We start from the raw sequence: 13,283 nt of genomic DNA, 5'->3' as shown, positions 1-13,283 counted from the left end.
TTATTACTAATTTTCCAAAACTGGAGTGTTAGTTGCTTGGTCTATTTAATGCCCATCACCTGTACATTGTACTTCTTTCAGAAAGTGAAAACACAGATATATTTTTCCTTTTTCCACAGCTTCTGTGTTCCAGGGTGGGACTCTCCATCTCTCGGAATCAAGGTCGGGCCTTACCCTTGTGATTTTCGGAGAATTGGGACTGAAAACCCTGAGTATTAAAGAAAAGCAAAAGAAAGGTGATGGTGTCAAACCTCTGCTACTGAACGGCCGCGGTTGAGCCCCTCTGGCCGAAGCGGGCTCGGAGCCGCCCTCACCTGCGCGGCATCACCTCTCGCTTCCCGGCACTGCCTCGACAACCTGCGAGCCCGCGGAGGGTCCGCACAGCCCCTGTGTGTCCGCACACCCCCTGTGCGGAGGGTCGCGCTGCCCGGAGCCCCCGGCGGAGCGGGGCGCGGCTCAGCCTGTCCCCGCTGAGGGGAGCCCCAGCCCCGCCGGGGGAGGCTCGGCTCGGCTCCGGCACCTCGCGGGGTGGGGAGAGGCGCTGCCCGGCCCCCCTCCAGGGCTTCCCCGCTAAGTCTGACGGAGCCGCCGCCTCCCCGCGCAGCGCAGCGGCCCCGGCGCAGGAGGAGGCGCCGAGCGCGGCCCGGACTCCCCGGGCGCCGCCGGTGAAGGGACAGCGGCGGCTCCGCGCTCGGCGGCTCCGTTCGGCTCCGCTCGCCGGCTCAGGTAGGAGCGGGAGCGGGGCGGGCGTGGAGCGGCGACCCCCGGGGCTGCCCCGCGCTGGGGTGACCTTGAGGGGGTCGCGGGGGGGCGGCGGGGCCGAGCCCGCCCCGGAGCGGCGCCGGGGGCAGCGGGGATGCAGGATGTACTGGGGCGGTGGATGGATGGATGGAACCCGCCGGTGTCGGTCCGCCTCAGGCTCGCGGGGACAGGAGCGGGTCGGGAGGCGGCGGTGGCCGCGCTCTGCCCTGCCCGGGGGCTGGGACCCGGCGGTGCTGGAGCCCCCCGCCCGCCCGAGGCTCCGCGGTCCCCGGCGCGCCCGCGGCACCGCGCCCGGCGGGAGCAGGAGCAGCGCCGAGTGCCAGAAGGTGATGCTCCTCTTAGAAATATTAATTTGAGGGGGTCAGGAGGAGGTTATACCCCGCAGCCCTGCTCCCTCGGCGGGGCTGATGAAGGAGAAGCCCGCCCGGGAGCGCTGTCCCCGCCGTGTCCCCGGAGCTCGCCCTGCGGCTGAGCTCTGCTGCCGCCGGGGCTTTTTTTCCTTCGTTTTCACGGGGGGATTTAAATGTTGTACGAGCTGTAGTTTTCAAAGCCTTGCAGTGCTCCAGCGAGGCGTTCCGAGCACCTCCGAGGCCGAGGAGAAGTGCGGCGGGAGGTAACTTTGCCCAGGTCCCCGGTGCACCAGCCGCCCGCAGAGGTGCCCCCGGACGCCGGCTGAGATGGCCGCTGTAGTCCCGCTCGCCACCACCTTTGCATGGATGTCGTCAAGATGTGCTTTCCTACTGTCACTGAACATAATGGGCTCTTTTTTTTTTTCTTCTAAAATCTTGATTTGGAGACTGTACTAGAAATGTGAAAGAAGGAACACTGTCTGCCGTTATGTATCTTTGAAAGACCTGTTGTCTTGTAGGTGGAGGAAACCTCTCCTTTGCTGAATTAAACTATCAAAAAGTTTACTTCTTTCTGTGTATTTCTTGCTGATCATTTTTTCTTGTGGGTGTTTTTTTCCCCATCTTATTGTGCACTTTTATCACATTACACCAATCTAATCCTGTGCTAATACATTCTTTACTTTCTTTTTATTTAAAGTGTATTTTTTAGTAAAGTGATATTTGAGAAGCACCAAGATAAGGTGCTGGGAAGATAGGCAAGCTGAAAGCGATGGTGTAGAGTAGGACTTCACTGCTGCCGAAATAAGCTAAAATGTAAGTTTTTAAACAGTGTGAAAGTTGACACTCCTGAAACTCAACTCCCAAAGAGTAAAAAGAAATCTTTTAAAGAATACTGGTGTATGGCTGGTAGATACTGCGAGCCCTTAGTTATGTAAGCAGTTCTTTGAGTGGGACTTCATGCCTACCATCATATTCTCAAGTAGCACTTCATTTCTGATCCTGTCCCCTCATCTACACGTGACTAATTTTATGTGGTGACTCAAATAGGATTCAGCGTTTTCATGACTTTTATGTGAAGAAATGGTTGCTTGCCTATGTATGTCTGTGTATCTTGCTAATAAACTCAGTACTCTTTTTAATGACTTCCTGACCTAATGCTAAGCTCCATTTTCAAAGTGAAGATCACAGTAAGTTCTTCCTAAAGCAAAAGAATATGTATTAAATGTTCAGTTTAGTGTCAGTATGAACATCTTCACTTTAGCTTTTAATGGAATGAATGCAGAGTTTTATGCTAGCTTGAATTCCTATTTGATATCATTACCAGCACTGTCCTTTGCTCACATGCTGTAAATCCAGGAGCACAGCCTCTTCATTATCCAGGCTATTGGATGTGATATTGATCCAAATGTCTGGCACATCTCTCTGTCCAGACCATGTCTTTTAACCATTCAATTCCCTATTTCCTAATTATGCCAAGCACATTTCTATTGGTTTTGACAAGTTCCATGAGGAGATGATGGGTATATTTCTATGGTGTCCTGTAATGCTGTCACCCTGATAGGATTCATTTTGGAGTAGCACAGTGGGGAGACTGAATGGACCACTATCATAGCCAGTGGGTTGGGTTTGGTTTGGTTTTCCCCAAATAGGCACTTGGAGATGCCTCAGGGTCCCCCCCCGGCCTTTGGCACTGCCTCCAAGAGCTGTGAGTCCCCACCGTGTCCCATGTCACGTATCAGACACCTTAGGGCACCTCAGAAAGGGTTTCCTACCTTTTTGTAGATGGCTGAGTCAAACCTGGTGCCTTTGTCTGGTTCTTCATCCTTGGTTAGCCAAGAATAAAGCACTTCAGGTCACTTACCACAGGGACTTCAGTTGTGGGAGTAGAAATTAGGACTGTTTGAATATTGATAATCCTCTAAGTGCTTGCCTAGAGTTTATCTACATCAACAAAACCTGCATATTCTGGTTATTATAGGCAGTTTAAAGTATAGCAAGTGAGATTAAAAAGAAAGTTCTGCTACTCAAAACACCCTAAAACTTGGATTGTAACCTCAGAAATGGTGCAGGATGTTGGCTGCAGTTGGGGAAAAAATAATCTCTGTTAACCATGAAGAAAAAGCAGAGCAATTATGCAAGAGATAAGTGATTGTTTTAGTGACAGTCTGATGGGAGATGATAGTGGAGAAGATAATTGGGAACAGGACGAATGTTTACATTTAAGCAAAATTGTGTGGCTGCTGAAATCTTTTAAAATAAACATCTGAACAAAGGTCAAGCTTCTGATGAAGCTTACCATTGGAATGTGTGTGTCAGACTGAAGAATTCTGTTTAAAACCAGCTTTACATATAATGTATACTGTGCAGCAAATGTCTGCAATTCACAAAGTTCAAAGTGGAACTTAAGTTGTCCTTTGAAAGAAGAAAACTGTAAAAACTAGATAAATATAAATGCAGACTATTTTAAGTATAGAAGTGGCCAATGTAAAAGGATAAAACAGTTATAATTATCTGAAAAGAAAAAATCCAAAGTATCCGAGAAAGGAAAAGTGAGCATGAACAAATAATATTAGTGTATAATAGGATGGTAGAATTGACAGTAATGTGTGTCACAGTGGCTGGATACATATTGGTCTCATGCTACAGAATTATCAGTTAAACCAGAAAGGCTTATTTTTTGCCAAAGCCTACTCTGAAAAAAAGGTTTCCTCTTCATAAATGGAGTTATTTAGTAGTGAAATATTTCAGGTTTCCTTTTTACAGGTGTGACCAATTCTTCACATTTATGTGATCTAATACAGCATATCCTAAGGGCTGTGTAGCTGGCATAATCCTGAGTCACTCCATATGCATCAGCATGGCCTTATATCTAGAGGTCATTATGTAAAATGCCTTGTTTTTACATATTTTGAATGTTATGTTTGGAATTCTTGAATATTTTATAACGTATAAATAAAATAGCTGGCGTGCTGCAGGGACACCCTCCACACTCTGGAATGTAAACCAAAAAAGGTTTAAATATTTCTTGGAGGCAGGAGTTGCTGCATATTTAACACAATAGGAGGCATGTTTTGGAGGGTTCATTGTACAAGTTAAAGAGTGCAGAAAAGACATCTCTGAAGAGCCTTTTTCTTCAGTCTGAGTGCTCAGGTCAGTGCCCTCATGGCCTCAATAGCAATTCCCTTGTGGGAGCTCATTTATCTACCTTCAGCTCTTTCTCTCCTCTCATCTAAAGGCCTTACGTTGCTGGCAGGTTTTACAGGCTTCCCATCACTCCCATTCCAAGGCCATACATCCCAAGGATTGCTCAGCTTCCCCAGGCTGCCACATTTGGTGTGCCAAAGGCTTGTGAAGGCAATCTTGTGGTGCAATGGCTGAACATCTGTGCAAGAGCAGCAGCAGCAATATTGTGTACTAGGTAGTACAGTTGTCATAATGAAAGAATCTTTGTTTGCACAACGAATTTATTCATTGTCTGGTGGAACACCTTTAAAAAGTCATAGCCCTGGGTTTTTCAGAACCAAACCTGCCTTCTTTCATTGGTGTTTCTTGTGGAGGAGATGCTTTTCCTGCCTGCATGTAGCAGTCGGAATATACAATATATTATATAATATACAATGTATATTATATACAATGTATGTATATATACATACAATATACATATATTGTATGTATATATGGAAACCAATCACATGGGTTTGCAAATTCATCAAGGATTGATTCTAGTTGTTGAAGGAATAGGATCTGGAGCTGCAAGACCAAATCACATTTCCCTCCCACACCCACCAAACTCTGCAGCAGTTTGAGCCTGGATGCACATTTCAAGTTTTGAAAACCTTTGTGCATTATGAAGCCAGAATACTGCAGCTGTCTCTATTCAGCATTTCTTTTCTAAGATTAATAAGTCATTAATTCCGCAGGGTTTGGGGAATTGCCTTTAGCCCAATTTATTTTTTAATGTGCTTTAAATAACTTATATTGAACTTTATGAAAATTATGTCTACTTTAAAGTCCTGGAGCAGGGATGAGGATTGCTTAAATGTATTGCAGCTGCTGCTGTATCACCTATCATCTCTTCTTGAAATGGTTTAGGTTCAGGAGTTCTCTGGTGAACAGGAGCTTTTCCTTGGTGGTTATCAGTGAAACAAACCCAAGCATAATCCTTTAGTTATCTCATTATGAGTAGGAGATTCCAAGCCTCTGGACAGCTTTCCTGTGGAAAAGTCACAGTGTCACCTTGAATGTATTTGCTGATCATCTATATTCTGTCCTGCTTATTGAATAGCAATTCTTCATCAGTAGAACTTATTCCCACTAATGGGAAATCTTCCATCATGGAAGGTGTGATTGGATTCAGCAGAGCATACAAAATAGGGCCATATATTAGACAATCCAGCATTTCATTTTTTGTGACTCAGGTACTTTCTCGGTATTACAAACCTTTCTGTAATGTAGTTATTGTTTAAAGAGGCTAATGCTGTCTAAGAGGATTGAAATAATAGGAATTTTGTTTTCAGGGAATGTTCTCTGTAACCCAAACTGAAAACTTCCAATAGGTTGATGGGTTCCTAGAAAGTATTTTAATAGGTGTCTCAAAATATTTTTAAGCAGCAGTATGAATGAGCAGATTTATGATAATTGAGCAGAAACATATTCTTTGCTATCATCAGATTTCTCAGCAGTTGCTGAAGCTTAAGGTAATTACTCTAAAAGAATTAAGATTTATATTCTTTGTCATCTGAGGAAGTGGATCTGTGCATTTTTAGGTGCTGGCCTACAGTCACAGAAAAAGCAAAATGGTAGTTTTGAGAATAAACTTACACAATAAAAACTGATTGGTGGCAATATTAGATGTATATACAACTGCTTTGCTGCACTGAACTTGTAGTCTTAAATTCAAATGCAGTGTTAATGCATTGCTTTATTCTACAGTTTGCATGTTCTAATGTGTGAAGTGTTTTACAAGCTTTAAATCAGTTTATATGAACCAAAAATAAAAGACTGGCGTGAGTTTTGGCCTATAAATACTAAAAAGTAATTACATGAAAGGAAAATGTCAAAATTTTATCTGGAAAAGATCTATTCCACATTATTGGGTTTTTCTTAATTAAAGTGAGTACCAAGTGTCCAAAAGCCCTGACAAAAACTAGGCCCATTTTTTGGTTAAACATACAAATGCCACAAGGATCTATCTGGAAGATGTACAATGATTCTTCTTGAAAGGTTAAATACTTTGAAAAATCAGTGTGTTACACACTGTAGCCCTGGTGATTCTGTGTCAAGTGCTGAAGATTATGAGAGCAATAGGAACAAGAAAATGCCATTATGGCCTGTGAAGTCTGGTGTTAATGGGTGTGTTCCCTCCAAAAGATACAGTATTACATTGCTTTCTGTGTGACCCAACAGTGTTCCCCTCATATTTTCCCTTGGCACTGCTGACTTTTATTGCTCCCTGGCTAAACAAGATGACAAGACAGAGTTACATTTACTGTGAATTTTTCTTGTGATTTTTTTTTCCCCACTCGGGTGTTGCAAGTTTCTGGACAGTAGAGAAAAATGGAAAGGTTACTCTGTGTGTGGCACTCCTGTTAGACATCCTGGCGTGACACATGCCTTTTTAAAAATACCATTATACTGTTTGTTACTCACAGTCTACAGTGGCTTCCAGATCCCTTTCAGCAGAACTCAGCTTGTCTCTATTTTGTGTTTCCACTTGATGTCTAGATTTGCACTTTCTCTGCTTACATTTCACTTTTCAAAAAGTTCTTCAATGTATTAAATTTCATTGTGAACTTTGATCTTGTTTGTTTGTGGACTAAGATGATCTGGACCCTATCTGCTTACATCACAAATGTTTTCCTCTACTGGAATTTTCTAATGCGTAGAGTGAGTTGTGAGATGCATTCCATTGGCAATGAGTTTTGTGATCACTTTTAATGTGAGTGTTGGTTTGTTTGGTTTTCTTTAGAGAAATTGTGCCCCCACTAAACTGCAGTTTCATATCAGCCCCCTGCTAATCTGCAATCTCATATCAGTCCTTACACCCCATGAAAATATCACGTTGGCCAGTTACTGAAAGCCTTTCTGTAGACAGTGTACACTGCCTGTTCCTGGGTTGTCCTCCTGTGGTGGCCCAGTCACCACATCAAATAGGAAATGGCATTGCTTTGACATCCTCTTGAATTTCAGGCACTTAATCCTTCAGGTGCTTAAGGGATGATTAAACTTGTTTCAGCCTTTTCCTCAGTATGAAAGGAGGTGGATTGGTTTATAGTTCCTTGAGTTAGACCCTCTTCTCCTTTTGAAGCTGCGCACTGATTTTGCCTCTCCACTGTCCTTTGGGAACTTTACCCTCTGTGCATTATTGAATATAATAGCTAATGTTTGGGGATGGCTTTAGGTAATTCCCTAAGTACTCTGCAGTGAACTTCATCATTCTCTATCAGACTGAGTATGTCTGGCTTCTTTTGATACTTTTTAGCCTTTTCTTTTTTTTCTTCAGGCCTCTAATCCTGTCTTCTTGGTAAAAATCACTTTGGAAATTTTTTTGCTTTTCATTATCCTTTAGATGGAGACATTAAAAGAATATGAAGGAAGTACTGAATACTTCAGCTTTCTCTTTGCCATCTGTTATTTTCTCTCCTTTCCTATTAAATACTAGAATCTCTGCTTGTCTTTGTCTCCCACTTTTTTTCTGTTGTATTTATAGATCCTTTTCTTATTGCCTTTTTATGTCCCTCATTAGTTGTTGATCCTTTTGTGTGTTGGCTCATCTGGATCAGACCTGAGACGTTTGTGCCGTTCTTTTCTACTTGTTCTTTGTTAAGTACACTTGTTTCACCTTCTGTACAACCTCTTCTGACAGTCAAAGCCTTCAAAGACTCTGGGTGTAACAGTAATGGTCTCTTACAATGTTCCTGTAGTCCCTCTGCCCTGAGATAATCTGTTACACTACTTTATACATGCTTTGTTGGTAATTATCAGTTTCCTGAACTCCTTGATCATTTCTTCAGGAGACATTACAAATCATTTGACTGAGTTTGCTGAAGTTGTTGCCCTGAATTCCACTTCTTTTTTGTGCTCCCTTCACATCTTCCTTTCAATGTACAAGTGAGTTCTCTTGACTTGTGATAATGCTTACTTGAAATGTATTGCTGCCCTTAAAATCTCAGCCACTATTTTCCTATTCTTCAGAATAAAATACAGCTGCAGTGTTAGTAATGACTTCCATGTTCATACCTTTATCTTGTTAGCACAGCTCCACCTTCATAATATCCCTTGTTTCCTCCTCAAGGCAGCATCATGGAAAGACTAAAAAAATGCATGTATGTGGTGGGATGGGGAACTAAGACTCTCTGTGTTTTTACTTGCTTTCTTAAGGGGCATTTTCTGCCTTCATACGAGTTGCTTGTCTTTGCTGGGCTATTGTTTCAGATTTATAATAAAACTGCTACAATGTGAACCCAACCTGAATGTTTCAAAGGTTAATTCATCACTGCTTGTAAAGCTCCCGGGAATTTGGGGTGGAAAATGCTGTTGTAAGTGCAAAAGCACTGTTTGTGTCTGCAAGATATTTGTAATGTTATTCATCAAGAGTATTAAAGCCACTTCCTTAAACAGAAGGAAGTGCGTCAGGTTCTGCATATACACAACCAACCAAGTCTCCTCTGTACATGAAAACACCAGGATTTTTGCTGTTCTTCTTGAGGGCACCATTCTGAGAAACTTTGCATTTCAAATAGAAGAACCTGCCTAGAACTGAATATCCTGCATTTAAAATTCATCCTGCTCCAGGGAGGGAAAATAGCATTTGTAAACTTAGCACCAGATGTTGTATCCTTGTAAAGTAACATTTATGGCCTGATTGTCAAAGAAGTTATAGATAATGCAGTAGAAAGGTTTAATGTATTAACAGCAGGATTTTTAAAAAGGGGAGGAATGGAAGCCAAATGGAATTTTAAGTCTTGTTGGCTTGTCAATGGAATTTGTGCATCCTTAAGGTGGATGTTTTTGAAAACAGCACTCTAAATTGGTGACTAATAGAGATCTTTCCATGATAATGGTTACAAGGTACCATTAATAATTCAGCTGAAGGTTATTGCAGTCTGATTCAGTACCTCCTGAAAACGGTGAAAAGTTTCTGTCAGTGATTTTAGTGGCTTTGTTGTTAGGGTGCTCTGATGAAATAATGTGCTTTTGGGGGATGGTTTTGCCCATCTTGGAAGCCAGAGGTGAAAGTCCTGAGTCACAGGAGGAATGGATGATGGAACCTTTGCCTCTGTTTCTGTACATGTGTTTACAAGGACACACAAGATCCCGTTCCCCTGAGCGCAGGGAGCATCAGGCAAAGGGAGTTTCTCTCGGCCAGATTTCCATAGCGAAAGCTCAGTGGTGGATTTCCTTGGGAAGAGAAGTGGGAAGTGGGCTCTGCAGTGGCTCTGCTGTGCAGCACAGGCTCTGCATCAAACACCAGCAGCAGTGCCCTGCCTTCCCTGCCTTCCCTCCCTCCCACAGGCACGGCCGGTGCCGCAGCCGCTGCTGTCACGCACCACCGAGGAGCCGGAGCTGCCTCTTTTCATCACTCCTTCTCTTTTTCTGCCGCCTCTCCTTTCATTTTAACTCTCTCCTTCCGTTCTCAAAAAATGGCAAGATGAATCCTTTCCCCTTAAACCATTTGAATTCCTAAACAGTCTGACATTTGCTGTCGCTTTGAAGGGAAACTTGCCTTTTCCAGAGATGTCAGTTAAACCTGCCAGCTTTATCCAACCAGATTTTCGAGCATCCCAGAAGCACAGCACTGGCTTTGGGTAATCTGTGTGTAGATAGAGAAGCCCCATGTGTATATTTGTGGGGGACATGAGATCTGTAAAAGAACACCAGTGGATTGCTTGTATTGTCAGTAAAACAGATGAAATATTTAGAGATTTTTAGGGAGATGTGGATTTTTAGTTATCATACCAATGTCTGTGAAAAGACACTGGTTAATCAAAACAAAGATTAGTGAAAACATGTTCATTAACACTGAAAGATGAGCTGGTAGGTCCAGATCCCTCTGCAACAGAGTCATAGTTTTTAAAAGAATGAAAATACAGAGCTACTGGTGTTGAACTGGAAGTCACTCGGAAGTATTTTTGTCTCCTCACAACACCACTTGGTGCTGTTTGCAACCTGCCTCTGCAGAGCAAAGAGTGTACAACACTGATGGCTTTTCAAGATGAATAAAACTCTGCTTCAGACATGACTCTGCCTGAATTTCTGTGTGGAATGGAGCACTGCACATGGAAGGGCGCTGGGAGAAGTTGGAGTGAACACTTATGGGTGCAAAAGTTAGTGTTTGGTTCTATGTGAATGCTTCAGTGCTGGGGGTGGAGTGGGATGGGATGGGATTTTTCATCCTGTTATTACACACAACTTTTGGCTTCATAACTTTCCTGCCATTCAGCCTCTTTTTTTTTTGGCATATTTCTGTGTAAATACGATTAAAAAATGTAATTGGAGGAGCTTACAATATCCATTCTGATTTTAAACCTGGGACATCTGGAAGAAAATTGTAGCCCTAAAAGCTTTGCTGTATGAGGGGGAGGTATAAGGAAGAAAAAGCCATAGGACGACTTTAAGTGTTGAACAATAAAACCAGAACAAAAAGCTTTCTATAAATAGTAGCCTGGTCCCAGTTCAGTGAAGTACTTAAGCATATGCCTAAATCTCTCCTTGTTCAACAAAGCACTTACATGTGCATTTGAATTCTGCTGGAATAAAGCACCAAACATCAGGCGTAAGTGCTTTGTTGAATTAGGGGCTGTATCTGCACGGACAGACCCGGTGGGAAGGATGATTTTCTCCACAGACACAGGGTATGTTGTGAGCCTTGGTGCTGGAACATTTTCTATAAAATTTCTGACGTTCTGCACTGACCAATTAATGTGGAGAACTATTGGATGTGAAAGTATCAGAGAGTAATTTTGTTCCGATATTCCAAAAAATTGTGTTCTTTCATTGCTTGCAAATTGATCAGATTTATTGAAAACTGCTGCCCTTGTAGGACCTGTGTTATCTACTAAAGTGAATTTCCAATGTCTCAGTACGACTTATAGAGTGAGGATTTTCCTTCTGACATTAGAGAAGCAGTTTGTGCTCAGGAGTTCAAAGCACGAGCTACTGGCCCCGGGTACCCCAGTTAACACTGCTCAGGAGTTTTCAGGTACATGTAAAAACCACTTGGCTCTCAATTTTGGAGTTACCTACATAAGATCTCTTATTTTCTCAGAAAATATTTAGCACCTCTTTTCTTATAATGCAACCTGGTTAACCATTGCACTTTTTTCTAAGTTTTAGTCCCTTTTAAAATGGGGTTCCCAACTATTTTTAGTCATCTTGTCTCTGGAAAAGCTTCACATAGAGCTAGTAGTGGTTGTCGTGGCTGGATTGATCAGAAAGTGATAATTAGAAACTGTGATCAGGCTAAAATAAGAAAAATACAATGCATCCTGTTTTTTTATAACATGGCCATACACAGCTCATCAGACTTTTTTTTTTTCTTTTGTAGAAAAATGGAGTTTATAAAACGTACATTTCCATTGAGATGGAAACTTCGGTGTGTCACTCCCTTGTCAGGGATTTTGAGGTACAGATTGGCTTTTGAGAAACCTGCTCCCAGTCCCTGCTCTGATTGACAGCAGAGCTTTCACATCTCAGATCATTTCAAATTAATCAGCCCGGGATTCCCCATATGCATTTCAGTATATTAGTTGTGAGACTCACCTTCACACCTAAGGATACTTATAAAAATTTTTCTTTCCAATGAAAATCTGGGTGAAGTAATGAGTAGCTGGACTTCTGATAAAACAAAGTTTTGACTGAAAAATATTCTGATATTTAAATGAAACAGAATTACCATGGTGATTTGGTGTATATGTGTGTATATATATATATACTTGCCATATATATATCTACTTATATATCTAGATCCACTTGCCACATATGCATGTATATATATATATACATGTATATGTGGCAAGTGGATCTAGAAGACCACTTTCCAAAATAGTCTTTGAAGTACTGGGACTGTTTAAAAAGAAGTCTGTAGGGCCCAAGTCATACCCAGTGCTAATTGCCTGTCAGTCACAGACACGCTGCCTTTGCTTTGTTTACTTCATGTTTTTCTGTTGAACAAGTCTCTGTACCCATTTCGTGTGGGTGCATTAAGTCCCCACCAGGAAAAGCACACTGTAAGAATGGTTAATTCAAATGTTATACATTTGAGCTGATTAAAGAAACCCTAATCTGGGTCCTTATGTAGGAAGTTATAAAGGACTTTCATAATTTAAACCAGATCAAGTCTGTAAAGTCACAATAAGCTCATGTAAATCTCCCCAGTGTAATAGTTGAAATATTTCAGTTGTATAATTAAAAACACCCTTCTGTAAATATTTGAGTGAAGGTCCCTTGTTGCTTTACATTATATTTGATTAGAGCAGACCCAGCTTTGAAGAAGTGCCATTTTGGTCTGATCCAAAGGTCAGCTGTTACAAATCCTGGTAATGTCATGATGGTCCCTGACTTCATGGGCTGCATTTGGCACTATAAGTTACACAAAATAAGCTTTATCTTTTTGAACTTCATGCTGTGTGAAGGGCAATTTCTATAACAAGGTTCAAAATATCTATTAGAAATGGGATCAAAATACAAAAATCAGTCTGCAGAATGACTTCTGTTAAAATGAATGAGGTTTTACTGTGTGATGTAATTAAGCAGGTTGGTAGACAAGGAACTAATGAGCTGCTCTTTGTGAAATATGCAGATTGAGTAACTTCCAATAGGATATTGCTGGGGAAATGTTGGATTAGATTGGAAGTAAACTGATGAAGTGTTTGATGGTCTGATGTTGAAACCTTTATGTCATGAGACAAACCAGTTCTGCAAAATATAACTCTCTGTCAAGATTCCTCCTCACTGAAAAGAAGTTCAGCATTTTTAATAAAATGTTCCAGAGCCGTTTTGTTAAGGTTGCATGGCAAATAAATTCTTAATCATTTAGTCAGTGAAGGTGCCAGAGGCCTTTAAATCTTGCCTCCAGGAGAAGGAAAAATATTTTAAGCTATATATGAAGTACCAGTAGTAATTTTAAATACAAAAAAAATTATAATTTTGGATCAAGAAAAATAATCCCAG

The 13,283-nt window shown here is 41.8% G+C and overlaps 1 protein-coding gene across 10 annotated transcripts in view; it reads left to right on the top strand.

Moving 5' to 3' along the window:
• The first annotated feature begins 641 nt into the window (after positions 1-641).
• The window catches only part of ATP2B2 (ATPase plasma membrane Ca2+ transporting 2), a 409,505-nt gene continuing 396,863 nt past the window's right edge, over positions 642-13,283 (top strand). For 4 of the 10 annotated variants that reach the window (XM_027701197.1, XM_027701186.1, XM_027701200.1 and 1 more), the window contains exon 1: positions 642-726. The gene's annotated coding sequence lies outside the window, so the exon portion shown is untranslated. The remainder of the gene's footprint in view (positions 727-13,283) is intronic. The other 6 variants (XM_027701198.1, XM_027701196.1, XM_027701203.1 and 3 more) reach the window with 3 other exon arrangements.

The sequence above is a fragment of the Neopelma chrysocephalum genome, unplaced genomic scaffold, assembly GCF_003984885.1.
Source record: "Neopelma chrysocephalum unplaced genomic scaffold, ASM398488v2 Primary Assembly neopelma1_151, whole genome shotgun sequence".
Classification (NCBI taxonomy): Eukaryota; Metazoa; Chordata; class Aves; order Passeriformes; family Pipridae; genus Neopelma; species Neopelma chrysocephalum.
The sequence above is the reverse complement of the archived record's forward strand: the minus strand, read 5'-3'. Positions and strand labels throughout refer to the sequence as shown.